The following is a 20293-nucleotide window of genomic DNA, read 5'->3' as shown; positions in this document are numbered from 1 at the left end:
TTTTATTGATATTTAGCACTATTGAGTGGGATATTGGTTGTTGTTGTTTTTTAAGGTGGCAATACTATACCATATGTCTCCTGTATTTCCTAACACAAGAATAACACAACAAGTACTCAAATTAAATTTGTTTTGTGTATATTTTCTGGTCCCGCTTCGGATGCCAAGATGCCATCAAGTGGTATCTCTGGTCGTAATCCGTCCTTCACCGACCCATCAGCGTTCATTAGAATGCTAGCGTGTAATGGGCAACAACAACTCAACCTGTAAGAAATCAAAAGGACATAAGTACTTGTTCATTCAACTTTCGACCTATAACCCATGTTGAACTTGCAAAACCTACAATCAAATCTGAGATTTCTCAACGGCAATCAGGTGAAAGAGACAAATTTAGCCGTCTAGCTCCATAGACTCCCATTCATTTTGCACTCATGGGCGATCGCCCCCCGTGGAACTCTGGTGGAACTACAACCAAAATTCGGTACAATAGGACGTAATAGGGAGTGAACAGGCTCTTCTTAGACGGGCTCTGTCAGTACAAAAATTAATGCTTCCTCGTTTCCTGGCTCCCACGACCTCAAGCCCGTGACCCAGTGTTCAGAAATATTCTGCAAGTTTGGCTACACCTATAGGCTACAAGTTACGCCTAAACAACCCTTTGAAGTAAATTATTTTATGTTTGTAAATATAGCTTATATTGCTTTCGAATCTTATAAAGTATAAAATAACAGCTATTAGTAAAGCATACAATAAATTAGGCCTATAGGCCTACAATCAAATTAATGACTCAACCCTCTACAATTCAAGTAAATCACTCGCTTATGCAACTAAATCTTCAATCTGGGCGACTAAATAAGGTATATCACTAGCCATTTGCTAATAAATTCTTAGATTTTACTATACTATACTTAGTATAAGTATATACTTATACTATACTTAGTTCATATTTTCACTCGGTGAACACTGACTGAGCGCTTGAGAGTTTCACTCTCCGTCAAGCAATCTGTACTATTTATATTCAGCTCAATGGATGCACAGTGTACCTGTATTTGACGTACCATAAACTCTAGTGTAAAGGCGCACAATCGCGGTCGCTTTGCTGAGAGCGCTGTTTCTCGCACACACGCAAAGAGAGAGAGAAAGCAAAAGTCTTACATACCATGCCGAAACGATGCGCTACATATAAACAATATTATTTGTTGTATTCTCCTGTCAAAATAACAGAGTTTATTTAGAATTATTCAACTTTTAAGAACAAGCTGAAGATATGTCGGTTTCTCCGGGAGTGGGCGGAGCTAATGCGCAAACGGCAATCTCATTGGATGGCACTCACCCCTGTTTCAATTTCAGCAAATCAGTTCGGGCGAACGCTACCAATGTGATTAACATTCATGAACACAGCATCTCATCAATCTTTAGTGTGCTGTATTCTAGTAGTATAGTTAGTAGTAGTAGTATCTTTTAATAATAATGTAGCGTCTGGACCAATCACACACACACAAATTATTCATTATATTTAATGAATAGTCCGGCAAACTCACTCTCCCAACAAATGTCTATGTAACTTCCCCCGAAGCTAACATCACAATGAAGCTAACACCACTGGCAGAACTCAGTGTCCTGTTACATATACGAATTTTTATGACACCAAAAAGGGAAGTCCTGAGAGATGTGACACTCACTTAATTCTTACTGAGAAGGAGAAATAAACCAAGTTAATCCTACATATTCTATATATATATATATATATATATATATATATATATATATATATATATATATATATACATATACAGTATATCCACTTGATAAATGTATAAACATGTATCTAATTTTCCCATCTCATGATTTTCCTTTTATATTGTTTTGGCCTATGGTTTCTTGTAAACTCTAATCGGTTAATGTTTCAGACTTTGCCTACTATGGTTTACCAAAATCATATGTGTGGCATGTTTGGTCTCTATAAACTCCAATCTTCGTTCCCCATTTGTTAATTTACATTACATTTTGCTAACTTTGTGACGCATGGGTATTATAAGAATCTTGAAGATTCTTTTTCTTAAACACCCAATGAAATTACAGATTCAAATGTCTTGCTTGAACACAAAGGGTCGCACAACTTCTTATTGGCTCACACACCTCCAGAGGGTGTGACCAGGTCAGTCCTTCTCTTAGCTCTCTAAGATCTCTTACTCTCTTGGTCCTTTCTGAGAAGTCCTGATGTGAAGATGATGCTAAACTAGAAGTTTTCTAAGGACCCCCAAGCTTGTGCCAGGCTGCGGCCTTGTCTTTCCATTCACCAAAGATCCCCCTGGTTCTCTCTCATCAAGACAACATCAGTAAAGATCAACTGGAGCCTCAACAAATTGCATCAGGACAGCTTAATTAAAATGTGCGAGACATGTAAGTATCACACTTAGTCTCATTATTTGATACATCCTTACACCTTTTAAAGAAGGTCGTGTTAGAACTAAACTGATGGTTTGCTCAAGGCTGTTGATCTGCTGAATTTCAAACAATGCTATAACTTCTTGCTTTCCTGTATTCTGCTTCGGCTCTCTTTCCCTTGGGAAACTGTATGCATGTATGTATGTGTATGTTAGAGTAGTTTAAGTGTTTAGTTTAGTTAATACAATTTTGTTCATGTCACACGTAAAGTTGTCTGTGTCTCAAGCTCATATCTGGAGTCACTAATCATATTGATCTTGACTAGTTGCTCTTAGTAGTACTGTAAAGTAAGAAAGACATTTCCCATGCCCCGGAAATGTACATTTCTATTAATTAATTAATAACCAATTTTGAGGGTCCTCAGGATGACCTGAGCAATTGGTTGTAATGCTAATGTAGCTACATAAAGTTAATCTGATTAACTGACCCAAATATTCATAATCAATTATAACAAGTTATGTTTGGTTATTAATATATCATATAGCTAATTTTCTACAATAATTTCCATTATCTATTACTATTATCTATTTTTTTACAGTAACTGAATTACCAACAATATCTTACGCAGCACCACCAGTCCTTAGTTAAGTGAGAAAATGCAATGAGAAATTGCATTCATTCATGATTATCAAGTTTTACTTATAATTACTAAAGTTCTATCATTAAATAATGCTTGATTATCTTAAAGGGATAGTTCACCGAAAAATTAAAAATTCTGTCAGTATTTACTCTCCCTCATGTTGTTCCAACCCCGTAAGACCTTCGTTCATCTTCAGAACACGAATTAAGATATTTTTGATGAAATCTGAGAGCTGGATCACTCCTCCATAGGCTTCTAAGGGATTGAAACTTGTTCCCCGAAAAGTTATTAAAGACATTGTTAAAATAGTCCAAGTGACTACAGTGGCTCAATCTTAAGTTTATCAAGCGACGAGAATACTTTTTGTGCGCACAAAACCCCCCAAAATAACGACTTTATTTCAACTATTCATTTCCTTCTCTGTGGGCCTTGAGTCAGTTCACTAGTGTAATAGCGTAGAGCTTCTGTTGTTGTACGTCACACGCATCACACACATGACCAGCGTCGGCCAATAGTGAGCCTACGTGTGACGTAGCTCTACGCAATCACACTAGTTTAACTGACTAGAGGCCCAAAGAGAAGGAAATGAATAGTTGAAATAAAGTCGTTATTTTTGGGGGGGGTTTACGTACAAAAAGTATTCTCGTCGCTTGATAAACTTAAGATTGAGCCACTGTAGTCCCTTGGACTATTTTAACGATGTCTTTAATAACTTTTCGGGGCCGGCAAGTTTCAATCCCTGAAGAAGCCTATGGAGGAGTGATCCAGCTCTCAGATTTCATCAAAAATATCTTAATTCGTGTTCCGAAGATGAACGGTCTTACGGGGTTGGAACAACATGAGGGTGAGTAAATACTGACAGAATTTTCATTTTTGGGTGAACTATCCCTTTAATATCATAAAATAATGCTTAATTTACTGATGATAAGAGTGTATGATCAGATATTTAAAAAGATAAGCTGATTTGGTGAAATAATATATATATTTAGGCCTGTGTGTGTGTGTGTGTGTGTGTGTGTGTGTGTGTGTGTGTGTGTGTGTGTGTGTGTGTGTGTGTGTGTGTGTGTGTGTGTGTGTGTGTGTGTGTGTGTGTGTGTGTGTGTGTGTGTGTGTGTGTGTGTGTGTGTGTGTGTGTGTAAAATAGTAGGCTATATCAGCCTGGCGAGTAAACTAAAAAAATTACTAGCCAATGATGATTCTATTGCCAAGGTGTGCGTAGAGGGTTGGACTCATGGTAATTATAGCTAAAAACCCAACCCTTCCATAAAATTAAAATTTACTGCAGATAGCCTAATTAAATACATGATTACAATTAAAATACTTTAAAAACTGAGGAAAACAAACAGGATGACTTACGGCGTCTGGTGATCTATGTAATACTGTATGCCTTATCACTAGGTGGCGATAGTGAAGCTTAACAAGCAAGGAAAGTGAAGTAATAGAAGAGCAGTTTTTTGTTTATTTTTCATGCATTTTAATAAGAATAAAACAATTTACATACGAGTACATATAAACATACACGTCAGGGGTAAGCAAAAGGGAAAAAAACTAAGAGATAAGAAGAAAATAAAGCCCTTTTACAGAAAAACATATTGCACATCTGTAACATAAATACATAGGCCTACGCCTCATTTGCTCTTTGTACATTGCTGTAACTACTGTAACTTGCTGCGATACGTCAACGAGTCCCCCATATTGGTCAGGGCAAGAATGCGCTGTAAACAAATCAAAGTAAACGGGAGAGCTGCAGTTTTTCTGGATAAAAACAAAATAACGTTTACATTTATCATCCGATTTAAGTGGTTTATGATGTACGTGGTGTACAAGAAAAATCCGTCTCTAGTTACTTAAAATCTCGATAATTAGATTTTGAAAAATTTCGATAAATCTACAATTTTGGCCCGCACCAATATATCTGAAAAATGTGTGATATTGGAAAACATCTGGCAACTTTCTGAGAATATTTTTTTCTTTCACACCCACCCAGCTATAAAGAAGGAGAAGATCGTACTTCAATCTTTCAACAAGGACACTTGACATGGGTAAAATATAACATCTATTACTCTTTCAGCTTTCATTTATGTTTAATTATATTCATTTATATTATATTATTTCCACAGAGATTCTAATTATTGGACAAAAAACTTCTACATGTAATAACCTAGAATACTGTCTAACACTTGATGGCTGCTCTGTTAAGTCTTCGTCGTCAGTTAGGAACCTGGGTGTGCTCTTTGATACCAATCTTTCATTTGAAAGTCACGTGTCTAGTGTCTGTAAAACCGCATTTTTCCATCTTAAAAATATATCTAAATTACGTCATATGCTCTCAATGACAAATGCGGAACAATTAGTTCATGCGTTCATGACCTCAAGGCTAGATTATTGTAATGGTCTACTGGGTGGTTGCCCTGCACGCTTAATAAACAAACTACAGTTGGTCCAAAATGCAGCCGCTAGAGTTCTTACAGAACCAGGAAGTATGACCATATTAGCCCGGTTCTGTCAACACTGCATTGGCTGCCTATTGAACATCATATTCATTTTAAAATATTGCTGATTACTTACAAAGCACTAAATGGTTTAGCTCCCTCTTAACGGATTATAGTCCTTCACGTTTATTGCAATCTCAAAGTTCCGGCCAGTTGATAATACCTAGAATATCAAAATCAACTGTTGGTGGTAGATACTTTTCCTACTTGGCACCAAAACTTTGGAACAATCTTCCTAACATTGTCCGGGAAGCAGACACAGTCTGTCAGTTCAAATCTAGACTAAAAACACATCTCTTTGACCTAGCATTCACATAATACATTATCGACTTCTATAATTCAATATTAGGCTGCATAGATTAGGTCAGCCGGAACTGGGAACACTTCCTTTAAATCCTGATGTACTCGTTACATCATAAGAAGAATGGCATCTACGCTAATTTTAGTGTCTTTGTTTATCCCGAGGTTTTCCCGCAGCCTGCCGGATCCAGGCCGTTTCCAGATCTGACAAAGGACTTTCGCCTGGACCTGATGACAATGCAGTGCTGAAGTGCCAACTAGCCTCTCCCAGGATCCCTATACCACTCTACAGATAAAGCGCTGTGGAATTTTCGGTTCGCGTACCTACCTGAAGTGATAAAATAAAATACAATTCTGCATCAAAATTTATAGGCAAGACAAGTAGTTTGTTTAGGCATGGTTTGTAATGAATTACAAACCTGCGCACATATATTCAAATGCACATAACTATAGAATACATTTTTAATGCGCACGTGAACGCCATCAGCGTCTATCACAGGTTCGCGTTTAAAGTCTGTTTAGAGAGAACGGTGACGTCTTAGCGGCCCCTAATTTAGTGACGGATGATCGTTACGACGGAAGTGAGTCAATCAAGACTAACTTTAGCTGGAATAAAACATTGTTCAGGAGCCGCTGTGAGACCAGACCAATCTCTGTTACCTTAAATTATATATTTATCTCTGTAAAAAGCTGCTTTGAAACAATCTACGTTGTTGAAAGCGCTATATAAATGAGAAAAAAATAAATAAAAAAAATTTAACATTACATGTACCATAAGTGTACAATAATTAGCATATTTTAGTTTTTGATGCCTAGCTAAGTTTGCTTGCATTTGGCTTGACTGTTATTTTAATCAGACTAAAACAACACCATGAATTGCTTATAAAAAAACTGCTTATAAAAACTGGAGCTGTCGTCACAAAATAATCTAAAGCTAAAAGTAGCTCCTACTGTAACTTGCTGCGATACGTCAACGAGTCCCCCATATTGGTCAGGGCAAGAATGCGCTTTAAACAAATCAAAGTAAACGGGAGAGCTGCGGTTTTTCTGGATAAAAACAAAATAACGTTTATATTTATTATCCGATTTAAGTGGTTTATGATGTACGTGGTGTACAAGAAAAATCCGTCGTCAGTTACTTAAAATCTCGATAATTAGATTTCGAAAAATATTAATTTTAACGAGGAATTGTCAAAGCTCACACTTGTCTTTGGCCTTTTATTCTTGGTTAACGTGTGGAGAAGCCCCTGCTACATAACAATACAACGGTAAGTCATGCACTCTAAAAGGAAATGTCAAACATAACAAGAAATTAAAATCAGACATTTCAGACACAATATGATCAGAGAGTTGGTTTATTTTTGCTTTACCAATGAAAATAGTTACACTGTTGTGTGATTCAGCGAACCTTCCAGTGCTGTTTTAAATATATCTAGTCCAGTCAACACCGCTTGTTTCTAGCTAGCTTCAGGAACTCAGACAGACTCAGACTTGTTCCTTTTGAGTTATTTTAGCCTCAGGCTAACAACAGATAATCTCTCTGAATTCAGGAAATACACAAACTTATGTCACATTCTTTTTTTTTACTTTTTTTTATATCAACCTGCAGAGCTCTTCTACTGATTTGCTATGTTATTCATAGGCAAAACGTTACAATTATATGTACAGCTGTTTTAGAATTTTTCAGTTACACCCAAAATAGGTCTAGCAGTTCTAGGAAACACACACACACACACACACACACACACACATCCTGTATACATAAGGGAAACTTGCTTTACTTAATTTATTTGCCTCTTTGCATAAACCTTTCTCTATTAGTTCGCCATTTATTCAAGTTGAAATAACAACATTGGTAAAGTTTGTCAAGATAAATCTACAATTTCGGACCGCACCAATAGTTCTGAAAAATGTGTGATATTGGAAAACATCTGGCAACTTTCTGAGAATATTTTTTTCTTTCACACCCACCCAGCTATAAAGAAGGAGAAGATCGTACTTCAATCTTTCAACAAGGACACTTGACATGGGGTAAATATAACATCTATTACTCTTTCAGCTTTTATGTTTACTTTTATTCATTTAGTATTGATTTTATCCAAAGCGGAGTACAACAAAGAGACCATTGATCAAAGATTACAAAGTGCACGCATTTTACAGCAGAGGAAAAGGTAGGCTAAAAGAAAATGGCTGATTTAAAAAACTTTGTGATGTAGCTTTTTATTAACCATTTGTTAGATAACATTATTGATTCTACTACATTGTAAATTAACATTACATGTACAATAAGTGTACAATAATTAGCATATTTTAGTTTTTAATGCTTAGCTAAGTTTGCTTGCATTTGGCTTGACTGTTATTTTAATCAGACTAAAACAACACCATGATTGCTCATAAAAAAACTGCTCATAAAAAAACTGCTTATAGAAACTGGGGCCGTCGTCACAAAACATTATAAAGCTAAAAGTAGCTCCTACACTGTAACTTGTAGATTTAGGAGAAACTCCTTAAAAATAATGGGTGTGTCAGACCTAATTTTAAGACTCCAACATTTTTGCTCTAAGAGTATTTAACAAAGCTTTTTAGCACTAAAACCAGCTCTCAAATCTGTGAAATGTTATGTTTCCGCCTCAGCAATCCACCCAAACACACTGAACATCGAGTTAATAGACGATAGAGCCTTGCGTGCTGAACCTTTTCTTCATAAATGCAATACATATTTAGATTTATAGATTTGAATCTACGATCGTATCACACAAAGGTTCATTTATTGTGCATTGAATGATAGAGAATAAAGCATTGTGGTCAAGTTGAAAATAATGTCCTTGTGGGCAGCTTGGGTGACCTGAGTTTGAGATCTGGATCATGGACCTTTCCCGGTCTTTTCCCGCTTACTTCTCTCCTCTCAAGCTGATTAAATAGACCGTTTCGATTTCTGTTTATAAAACATAATTTGTCAGACATGTAAGAGTCTGGCAATTAGCTGATACTTGTTTAATTAGTGACACTTAAGCTGTGAACGAAACTGCTCACTTAGTCACTTATATGGCATTTGAGTGCACTATATCTGCAAGGTGTGAACGAAATGAAGTGAGTGAATTCGGACGCTGATGTAAACAGTACTGTATTTACATGTTACTTACTTTATAAAATACTATATTAATAACAATAACAATCATAATTTATTTTGTAATTATATATACCTCTGTGCCAGCTTTGTTTCATCGATTGTAGTATAATTGGTTTATCATGCTTAATATGTGTATAATCTCACACTCACACTCACAGATGACGTGGTCGTTGAGTCCCCTCAGGCGACCGTAATGAACATAGTCATAGACATAATAAATATAATGTCTATGCTATGGTAATGAATACATTTGATTGAATACGCCTACAGATGATTAACGAATATTTTTAAATCATCCAACAAATTATCATCTCTTCCTTAGTTTAATGAGTTGACAACAATGCCACAAATTATTAAAACACCTGGGCCCGTATTCATAAAGAATCGTAATGCAAAAAGTAGCTCCTAGTGACAAAATTCTAAGAAAATTCTTAGAAATGTGGGCGTTTACTCTTAAAATTAAAGAAAAAATCCTAGTAAAGAAAAAAGTAATTCAGAAAGCATCTTAACCCTTAAAAGAGGTCTTAAGGTCAAAATTGTTAGGAGCACGGACGAGGACTTTTAAGAGGCTTAAGAGTTTCTTTAGCAGAGGAGAAAATGGCAGAAAGACGAAGAGGGAGAAGAAATGTGTTGCAGACAATAGATGACAGTGAGTTAATAAGACACTATAGATTAGATCGTGCAGGGATCATGTTTGTGACCGATTTTATTAGAGACACAATAACATCTCCGACACAGCGCAGGAATGGCGTAGTGCCAGAAATTAAATCACTACTGTACATTAAGATATTTGGCAGCTGGGAAAATGCATCAATGCAGCAGTGATGATTTGGGTCTGTCACAAACTTCTGTAAGCAGAGTGATCACAAACAATTACAGCACTTTCAGAACCTCTTATTGTGTCGCAGTTAATTTAGTTTCCACTGGACATTCCCACCTTGCAGGCTCAAAAAAATGCATTTATGAATATAGCAGGCTTCCGCACAAGGAGGGGGAATGAACCGTAAATAATTTATTATTAACCGCTATAAGCTCCCACGTCTGCTTCTGTGCTGTGACACCCGGCCTGATTTTCCTTTAAGGATGGCCTTGTGTTCATCCACTAACTGGGCTCACAGTAAACACTGTTCCTCTGTCCAGTTGAGCTTTCTTGTCCTTCTTGTTTTTTTATTCCATGTTTGCTACATTAAAACCAACATTCAAACCACCACTTAAATAGACAGTGGAACAATTTTTATCATTCTAATTCAATCAAATACCTTGTAGGAAATTAACAGTATGGTAAATAAAAAAAAGGATTTATATACACATATATAATGTGTGTGTGTGTGTATGAGAATGGTCAAATAGGAAAAATTACGCATGTAATTTCAAAGTGAAGGCTTAGAATAGACCCTATACTTAAAATCACTCTTTTTTTCCTTCTTGGACAACCAACCAATCACAGTCTTCAAAAGATTGTGTCATAGCAACGGGGTCAGCCCCGCCTCCTCACTAAGATAAAAGTTTTTGTCTTTTCCTTACTCAGAGTTGCTCTCAGATCGGTCCCGAATCGCTCTTAAGCTAAGACTCCTACGTAAAAGATTTTAAGCTAAATTAAGAGTTTTCTGATAGGATTCTTAGAATCTTAATGCAAAGAGTAGCTCCTAGTGACAAAATTCTAAGAAAATTCTTAGAAATGTGGGCGTTTCCTCTTAAATTAAAGAAAAGATCCCAGTAAAGAAAAAAGTAATTCAGAAAGCATCTTAACCCTTAAAAGAGGTCTTAAGGTTCAAAATTGTTAGGAGTACGGACGAGGACTTTTAAGAGGCTGCGGAGAAATTGGACGAAACATGAAGAGGAAGAAGAAATGTTGCACGCAATGCATGACAGTGAGTTAATGAGATGCTAAACATTCGATCGTGCAGGGATCATGTTTGTGACCGATCTTATTAGAGACACCTAACATCTCTGACACAGCGCAGGAATGCCATAGCGCCAGAAATGGAAGTAATCTTAACATATTTGGCAACTGGAAAAATGCAACTATGCAGCAGTGATGATTTGGTTCTTTCACAACCTTCTATAACCAACAAACAATTACTGCACTTTCAGATCCTTATTGTGTCGCTGTTCATTTCCTATCAAATATGTTAAGTACGATATTAACAACATTGTAAATGAAAAATAAAGAATATATATACATAGAATGTGTGTGTGCGTGTGTGAGTACAGTGAAACAGGAAAAATTACGCCTTTAATTTCAAAGTGGAGGCTTACTTAAAAGATATATATTTTTCCCTTCTTGGACAACCAACCAATCACAGTCTTCAAAACACTTTGTCATACTAGAAACAGGGTCAGCCCCGCCTCCTCACTAAGATGAAAGTTGTCTCTTTTCCTGTCTCAGAGTTGCTCTCAAATTGGACCCCAATCACTCTTAAGCTAAGACTCCTACGTAAAAAAATTTAAGATAAATTAGGAGCTTTCTGAGAGGATTCTTAGAAGCTTTAAGAATATGAGTCCTGGCTGTTATAAAAACACATTAAATTGAGTTAGCTAATGCCTAAATAATGTATTTTAATAATAAAACAATATACCTATATAATTTACTTTATTAATATCATTTCATTCAATTTTAAAATGCATCTATATAATATTGTCTCTTTATTTTAATATGTTTTTTTTATTATATTATTTATAAAAAAGGTAGAACACATATAGTGTGTTCAAATAGTGTGTCCCAAAAGGATTTTGGGAAATTGTGCTTCAACAAGTGTACATCGAATGTACACTCAAATTCAGAGAGAATTGTGGGTATAAAGTATACGAATGTAGGGAATGATGTTGTTTCATTGTCGACTCAAATGGCCGACACCCGATATACTGCACTATATAGTGGATATAGAGCGGTTTCGGACACAGCTTTAGCCTACTTTTTTAAAACCTTCATTTGAATATGGCAACATAATACCTTGTTCTAGAATATTTTTCTGATTATATCACTGACACTGACCCCTCCCCCATCAGACAAATCACTGCGGTCAGTTAGTAAGCGTGACGACATCATCCATAGCAACGAGGTCAACATTCAGCCCTTACTCTTACCCTGCGTTCTATTATTGTCAACGAACCGACTCGGTCCTCGGATATGACGCCACTTCCACACTTCAAGCATTATGGTATGTTTTGCGCGTCCGAGTCGGAGAAAAAACATGGACGCCATCCAGAAAGCTGTTGCTATGGTAGCACTGGCCGAGTACCAGGCGCTTATCAAAACGCAGCCATTTGAACTTCTAAAATTTTCACTTTATTTCATGTTTTAGTTTATCTTCTGTTAGCAACGCTAGCCACGTTAGTAACACCTGTTTGAAATGAGGCTTTATTCAATATTGCACTCAAAACAAGACCGATTCCCATACCCACAGGCAGTGATACGGAGGCAGTAAGGTATTGCAGTAATACGAGTGATAAAAATCGTCATTTAAACAACCAAAGCGGTCCAAAAACAATGAAAACAATTCATACAAGTCACACAGGGCGCAGCCATCTTGGATTCTGTATCGGAATTCTTGCTCGGTGTCCTCACGGTTGTCCGACGTCCGAGCTGGGAAATGCGAGGAAAGGGGGCGTGTTGGTGCGTGTTACTAGGCAACGTAAGTCTACCTAGTCGTAAATCCGACACGGATAAATAATAGAACGCACCATTACTGTACGTTGACACCGCCACCAACTTGAGCTTCCAAAGCTACCGGAAGTCATTCATTTTCAATGGAACCTGGCTTCTCTCAGCTGCAAGGAGCGTCAAATCCATCGCCGTTGCGTTTTGGGCGTTTTGAGCGTCAATCAGAAAGTTGAAAGTAGCTCAAGTGAGCTATGACGCGGTTCAGCGGCAAGCAGCAGCAAAAGCCAGCAACCAATCGGAATACAGACGTCCTTCGCGCTGGCTGATTCCAGAGAAACATACCATGTAAACTTTCGTTCCTACCAAAACATTAGTTCTGAGAAAATGGAGGAGAAGCTAATCATCACCGTTGCTAGGTTTCCTACCATTTATGATATGACGTTGTTTGCATATAGGTCATGAACCCAAAATCTCAGAGTCCGACGTCTTCTCCGCAAAGTTACAATTAATTAAATACAGCAGCACCAAACACAACAACTTCGCGATTATCCATGATCCAGTGATACACGTTTAAGAATGAGCGCAACTTTTATTTGAAATATTTACAAACACTCTGTAGCAATGTTCAGAGAAGAAGGAGGCGGGAACCGGTGAACAATCAAAATACTTTATTCAAACTAAAACAAACACAAACCAAAAGTACCGCCAGCAGCCCCTCGCGGATGACTGCTGGCTCCCCAAAATAAAATAAATAAAATAAAGGCTCCTCCTTTATGCTTCCGCTCCTCCGTGAGAGATGCGAGACCGGTGTGCTCACAGGTGCTGCTCATCAACACTCGCACCACCGGCCTCGCTCCGTTCTCTCACGTCCCTCGGCCTCGTCCTGTTCGCCACACGCTCGTTTTAAGCAGGAATTCAATTCATTTGCTCATGGCAACACTGATTTGACCAATTGCACTAATGCAAATAATAATGCAAATAATAATAATAGCTAATTATTATTTTTTTCCCCCGATCAAATGTAACCAAAACGGTTATAAAAATGCTGTCATTATAAAAGGTTTCTTCAATGTATTGCTTGTTTTTTCTGTTTATTACATTTAATGTTGTGACACTTCTCTTCTCCCTGCTTCGTCAGAGCGGCCAAAGCGTCAAAGTAGTTATATGATTCGGCTTATGTCAAAATGATTTATGACCCTATGATTGACAGGTGGGCGGGGCTAACCTTTGACCTTCCGGAGGGTGTTCCGGAGGTCCTTTGATGTAGGGATTAACCTTTGACCTTCCGGAGGGGGTTGTTCCGGAGGTCGCTTAATGTAGGGATTAACCTTTGACCTATCGATCGATCAAGTTGACAGTACATTCCGGAGGATGTTCCGGAGGTCCTTTAATGTAGGGATTAACCTTTGACCTATCGATCGATCAAGTTGACAGTTGTCTTTGCCCTATTGACTTTTGTATGATATATGAAGTTGCCAGTTGTCTTTGCCAGTTGTCTTTGCCCCATTGATTTTGACCTATTGACCCCGGGGGGAAATAACTTCTTGGTGTGGGAAATCCCCTCCGTGTCGGGGTGAGAAAATAATTTTTCTAATGGCGCATATAGATTAGAATAGATTAGAATTACAAAAGTAAAATCATCTTACCGTTTCACTATGGTGAAGAATTGGATTAAAGTTGACAGTCTCCGCACTGTGTGTGTGCGTCTGTGAGTGTGTGCGTGTCATCCGATATCCTGGCATTCCTGAGCACGCTATATAAATGGGGATAGTGAGAAAATATCTCCCAGTAACTAAAGTTGAAACACATTCTGTTCTTTAAAAGTATATAAATGAAATGTACATTTAGTAATTTACAAATATTTTTCATACTAACTAAAGTAGATTTGAAAAACATTCATTCCTTTAAAATAAATATCTTACTGATCCAAGTATTTAAAAAATAAAATCATCTCACCGTTTCACTATGGTGAAAAAAGCCCCCATGTGCGTTTCTCTCACACCCCTTGCATTTTGACAGTCTTTGAGTTAAATGTGTGTCTGTGTGACACCTGATATCCTGGCATTCCTGAGCACGCTATATATATGGGTATAGTGAGAAAAAAGAGATTGTTTCTAATAATTTAACATATTTTACACTAGAGTTGAAAAACATTGATCTTTAAAATGGTTATAAAATGTACATTTAGTAATTTACAAATATTTTTTCATACTAACTAAAGTTGAAGTACATTGATCTTTTAAAAGTGTATCAAATATCTTTTCAAAACAAAAATAAAATCATCTTACATTTTAGAGAGTTGAAGAAGTAAATCCCAACACATCATTGTCCATATAATGTATGAATGTATTTACAAAAATATCCTCGAGTGTTTTTCTCCCACACCGGTCATTTTGACACTCTGTGATTCAGAGTGGAGGAGGAATGTGTGTGTGTGTGTGTGTGTGTGTGTGTGTGTGTGTGTGTGTGTGTGTGCGTGTGCGTGTGCGTGTGCGTGTGCGTGTGCGTGTGCGTGTGTGTGTGTGTGTGTGTGTGTGTGCGTGTGCGTGTGCGTGTGTGTGTGTGTGCGTGTGTGTGTGTGTGTGTGTGTCAGGCCAGCAGCAGTATGAGACGTTGAGGATGTTTTGTTAGTATTAATCTTAAAAGTTAATCTTAAAAGTTTAAAAATAAAAGATAATTTAAATTCAATTCAATGAATTATTTAAAGTCTTAATAAAAACGTTTAAATACAGTCGAATCTTCTATTTATCTTTTAGAAGATTACTGTAATGATTTTGTTTAACGGAGACCTAAAGTATAATGTTTATTAATTTAGTCATAGCCATAATGATTTTTGTACTGTAACAGCATATTCTATCCCGTACACCTAAACACGACCATCAAAGAAAATTGTATCTTTACATTGTTTTTTACATACTGTTTTACTCACACACACACACACACACACACACACACACATACACTAACCCGGCTCCATAAAATTAACCAATCTCTATTTTTAAATTAAATGATTATAAATAAAGTATATAACTCAATGAATATTAACAAGTATGTTACTAAAATGAATTCAAACTATTTAAACATAGTTTTAGCTAAATGAATTTATATATAAATAAATAAAGTATATAAATATAAAAATACCTTACATTTCCACAGTGCTGAAGATGTAGTTCTTTATGCAATGATAAAAACAGTCCAAAGTCATAAACAAAATTGTATTCCTTTTTTATTCCTTCAGTGATAAACTACAGGGTGAAATGAATGCATGACCCCCTCACAGAGACGAGAGGAGTTACAGGACAGATGAGACAGATGTGCCAATGTCATAGCATATGTAAAGTTAGTCTGCTTTCCAGAGTTTTATTCATACTAAATTCATTTGAAATATTAAAAGTTTAAATTAGATCTTTTAAAATTAAAAGACTGTTTAAATCAAAGCTTTAACGTTTTATTAAAATCGTATCTTCTATTTATCTTCTTAGAAGACTTCTGTATGATATAAATGATTTTACATAAATTTAACCTAAAGGTATTATTTTTACTAAAGCGTCTGTTCAAAAAATAAAGCAAAAACTGTACTTTGGTATCTTAGACAAAAATATTTCAAACAGTATTTTTTGTCCATGCCGCATGAAACATGTTGTCAAAGTTTGTCACAATGTTTTTTTGTAGTTGTTGTTTTTTTGTTTTTAAGAAATCCCAGGACTCTACATTGCTCTTATTTAGATTACGTTGTATCATTTAGAAAACCACCGTACATTTTCAGAGACGCGATGTACCTTTTTTGGTTCATCACACAGCATATTTAATTTTACTCATCTTATTTCAAAGCATGATCTTACTTTTTCTACGGTAGCTATGATCTATTGCACGTATAAGGTGTATATCATTTTTTACTTTTCTTGTATCTCCCAAACTATCCTTAATCAGTGTGGAAACACACAGGGTGAACCCCTTTACTGAGAATATACTATCGGTTATCTATATAGCAGGAGGCATGCCCTTTGACCTCCTCCATTTTGGAGGCTTACAGCTTAGTCCTTAAGCGGCTATAGTAATTTATTGCCATGTGTAACCTGAAAAAAAAAAAAAAAAAAACTGAAAGAACATTGTGGACACGCAGCTCTGACGTTTTCCAAGAGTATTTTGCCCAGCCTCTTCTTTATAAAAAGTCAAGACAAATCATTTCTGGACCAAAAACTTTTGCACCCTCACTCCTCTTACCACCTCATCAAAAGACATGTCTAAAAGTGAGTATTGTCTCTATAATTCATTTATGCTACGGTGTTTTATTTAAAAAGATTGTTTATACATAAGGAAAAGACGGTATAATTCATTAGTGTTTTAAACGTACTATTGCTGTTTAGCTTACCCTCTAGCATGCTTTGTTGCTCTTACACATTGTTATATGTTCTATATCAAATGTTTTTGGCATCATATATGTTTCAGAAATATATATATATATATATATATATATTTCCCCCCCATCCAAGCACATTTTACTGTAGTTGGCCGCTGCGGGGTTTCCATAAAGGACTTTTAAAATAAATGTTTTGGTTTTTATTCAGTTTTAAATCTTATTTAGATTATTTGAGTCAAACATGGTTATATGTGCATAGGCCTATTTAATTATTTAATCTGTATTTTATTCCTCTTCAGTTACTTACTTTTTAAATTTCGGTAGGCTACTTTTTAATTCTTCCTTTACTTTGTCTTTGATTTTAACTTTTAGCACTTTGCATGATAAAATTGTTTAAAATGTAAGCTGTAAATATGAATGGCACAATGTGATAACCAAAATATATAAAAGTTAAGTCAAAGCTATTTATATAGCCTAGCGTTTTTCACATTCTCATAATTTAGTTATACATTCTGACGCTGGGACACTGTCAAGCGTCTTCTTTCAGATGGTTCAATATTTATGATATTATGCTCCCCTGAATGGAAAAGAACTGTAAACTTCATCATTGTACTGTAATGAACTGCGTTACTGCCTATAGGATGATTGCATGATTTTTTCCATTTAAAATAACATGGTCTTTCCTTTTCTCTCTCTCTCTAGAGACAGCAAACACTGCAGGACAACCGGACATCCAAGTAACATGTTAGTGTGGTTTATATTTATTTTTAATGAGAAACATTATAGAGTGCAACAGGCGTTTTCTGGAAGTAAAAACACTTCCGGTAACCAGCGACTGTGAAAAAGGGGGCAGGTACTCTATTGGGTGTATAATGAACAATTAACAGATGAAATGACAGATATTTTTTTATGTAAACAGGCAAAATCTCTTCATCTGATGGTGGCCATGTGTTTTCGCCTATCATAACTGGTTTAACTCATGGCTCCTCCTTTGAGATCAACATAACTTCTGACGAATCAAGTGTACCGGCACATTGTAAGTGTAATAAAACAGTTTCGCCTATGTATTAAATTAATCTTAATTAAGCAGTCCGAGTTAACTATTTGGGACCAATTGGAAATTTACATTCTGATCTAACAGCGTCATGTACAAATTTGTCATGCTCCTGGATTATTTTACTATACTACATTAGCCTTTTATTTACTGATGATTTTATCAAAGCGACGAATTAACTCAATTCATGGTTGCAATAATAAAATAAATGAACAATTGACAGATGAACTGACAGATATTTTATGTAAACAGGCAAAATCTCTTCATCTGATGGCGGCCATGTGTTTTCGCCTATCATAACTGATTTAACTCATGGCTCCCCCTTTGAGATCAACATAACTTCTGACGAATCAAATGTACCGGCAAATTGTAAGTGTGATGCATGAAAAACTATTAAAACAGTTTTTCGCCTATGTAATGTATAAAATTAATCTTAATTAAGCAGTCCGAGTTAACTATTTGGGACCAATTTTAAGGAAAGTTACATTCTGATCTAACAGTATCATGTACAAATTTGAAATATTTTGGTACTATTGAATCAAGTTAAGTCATGATGAATTTATCTTATCTGGTGTCATGCTCCTGGATTATTCAGAATTGTAACTATAGCCTTTTATTTTACGGCACTTATTTATTTTACTACAGATTTTATCAAAGCCAAATACTGTCCAAAAGGGGCGACTGGGAAAGAAGAGAAACAGGTCAATACAAGGTTAGATTCAATCTTTATATTCTTTCCCCATTTTGCCTTCATTTTCCTTTTCCTGTTTTAATTTTTCTATTTTTATATTCTCAGATCATCAAGGGGTTTCTGAAAGCAAACACCAGTCAGTTGGTTGAAAATATGAAGAACATTGATCCAATCATTGACGATCTTGACTTGCACAATGAATCAGTTGCAAATGTGTGAGCGAATCCAACACGCCGGATGAAGATGAGGGAACTGCTGGACTGTGTGATGAAGATGAGGGAACTGCTGGACTGTGTGATGAAGATGAGGGAACTGCTGGACTGTGTGATGAAGATGAGGGAACTGCTTGACTGTGTGAATTGTGAAAGCATTGCCAAGGAGCTGGTCAATGCTTTGTGCAAGCCCATCATCAAAATGTTTTAACATATCGTAAATTTCAATTGTTTGATAAATTATCTAACGATTATACCTAACTATCAGCAGTTATATGTGAAACGAGCTCAGTCGCATTAGAGATGGATTCTTGTTTATATTGAACCGCATGTTTAACAGCTCTAGGGTTCTTAAATTGTTTACCGCGGTTTCATTTTGAACAACACTATCGTAACACTTATCGTATCGCCGGGTGTGATTGTAATGTTTTGTATGGTGTTTTTCTTTACACTTTCCCCCTGGATATCTGGTTCCTACAGTTAGCGGTAATGTTAGTCAACTCTATGTCTTCTCTTTGTTCATATTTGACAGTATTCGCATGAATTGGCGTGATTTAATAAAATGACGGTTTAAACCATCATCTTCGCTTGAGACATTTACATTATATTTTATGGTTTACAGTATATTTTACAGTATTTTACAGTATATTATACCATCCTAGTTTTAAATAGCGCTTAAATGTATATTTTACCCCTTTATGCGGCTACAGAACACCGCACAAGGATCTCTGAAATGTTTTTTGTGTAAAACATCTATGTAGATCTATCTATGTTTTTAAAAATACACCGAAACAAAGAATGAGTTTAGTTGAATCAGGTTAACATTCTTAATTTAGTCCAAAACTATTAAGTTCAAATAATCCAATTGTTTCGTTTATTTAGGGATAGTGTTCAACAACCTTTACAAATATATCTAATAAGATAACCTTTTACAAAATCTTTACTCGGTAAAGATTCTTATTGGTTTTGTCGCATCCAATGCATCCCCAAAGTAGTTGTTTTTATAATGATTAAAACCGCTTTAATTATTATTATCATGGTCTACACTTTATGGTAAAACACTAACATATCAGAAACTCTTTTAAATATAAACATTAACATGTTTTTATCTTGCTGTTAAAACACATAAATAACGTTTTATTTCAAATGTACACCCCTATACAGCATGATGGGATGGGGAAATCCACAGGCTCACTGAAATATTTAATCTCTGAAATATTCTCATCTAGTATTTATTCATTAAATTATTAATGCGCAAGAATCAAGACTTATAATACCATTTTATTATAAAATTGTGAAACTCCAAAGCTCCGACACGGTCGCAAAGAATGATGAGTTAAGCGGTACAATCTTTTATTTCAACAGTATTTTTCTTTACAAAATGATGATAGACCGACATTAAATATACATAAAGTAGACAAT

At 35.9% G+C, this 20293-nt stretch overlaps 1 protein-coding gene across 7 annotated transcripts in view; it reads left to right on the top strand.

The window, feature by feature from the left end:
• LOC143710909 (sterile alpha motif domain-containing protein 9-like) overlaps positions 1-20293 on the top strand; it is a 34785-nt gene that overhangs the window by 507 nt on the left and 13985 nt on the right. Inside the window, exons 2-6 of one of the 7 annotated variants that reach the window (XM_077202144.1) lie at positions 2216-2403; positions 5016-5070; positions 5986-7088; positions 7796-7851; positions 7925-7991. The gene's annotated coding sequence lies outside the window, so the exon portion shown is untranslated. Of the gene's footprint in view, positions 1-2212; positions 2404-5015; positions 5071-5985; positions 7089-7560; positions 7676-7795; positions 7852-7924; positions 7992-20293 lie in introns of those variants that run through there. The other 6 variants (XM_077202146.1, XM_077202149.1, XM_077202147.1 and 3 more) reach the window with 6 other exon arrangements.

Source organism: Siphateles boraxobius, unplaced genomic scaffold, assembly GCF_051911475.1.
Source record: "Siphateles boraxobius isolate OS27281-9 unplaced genomic scaffold, OSU_SipBor_1 49, whole genome shotgun sequence".
In the NCBI taxonomy this organism is placed as follows: domain Eukaryota; kingdom Metazoa; phylum Chordata; class Actinopteri; order Cypriniformes; family Leuciscidae; genus Siphateles; species Siphateles boraxobius.
The sequence above is the reverse complement of the archived record's forward strand: the minus strand, read 5'-3'. Positions and strand labels throughout refer to the sequence as shown.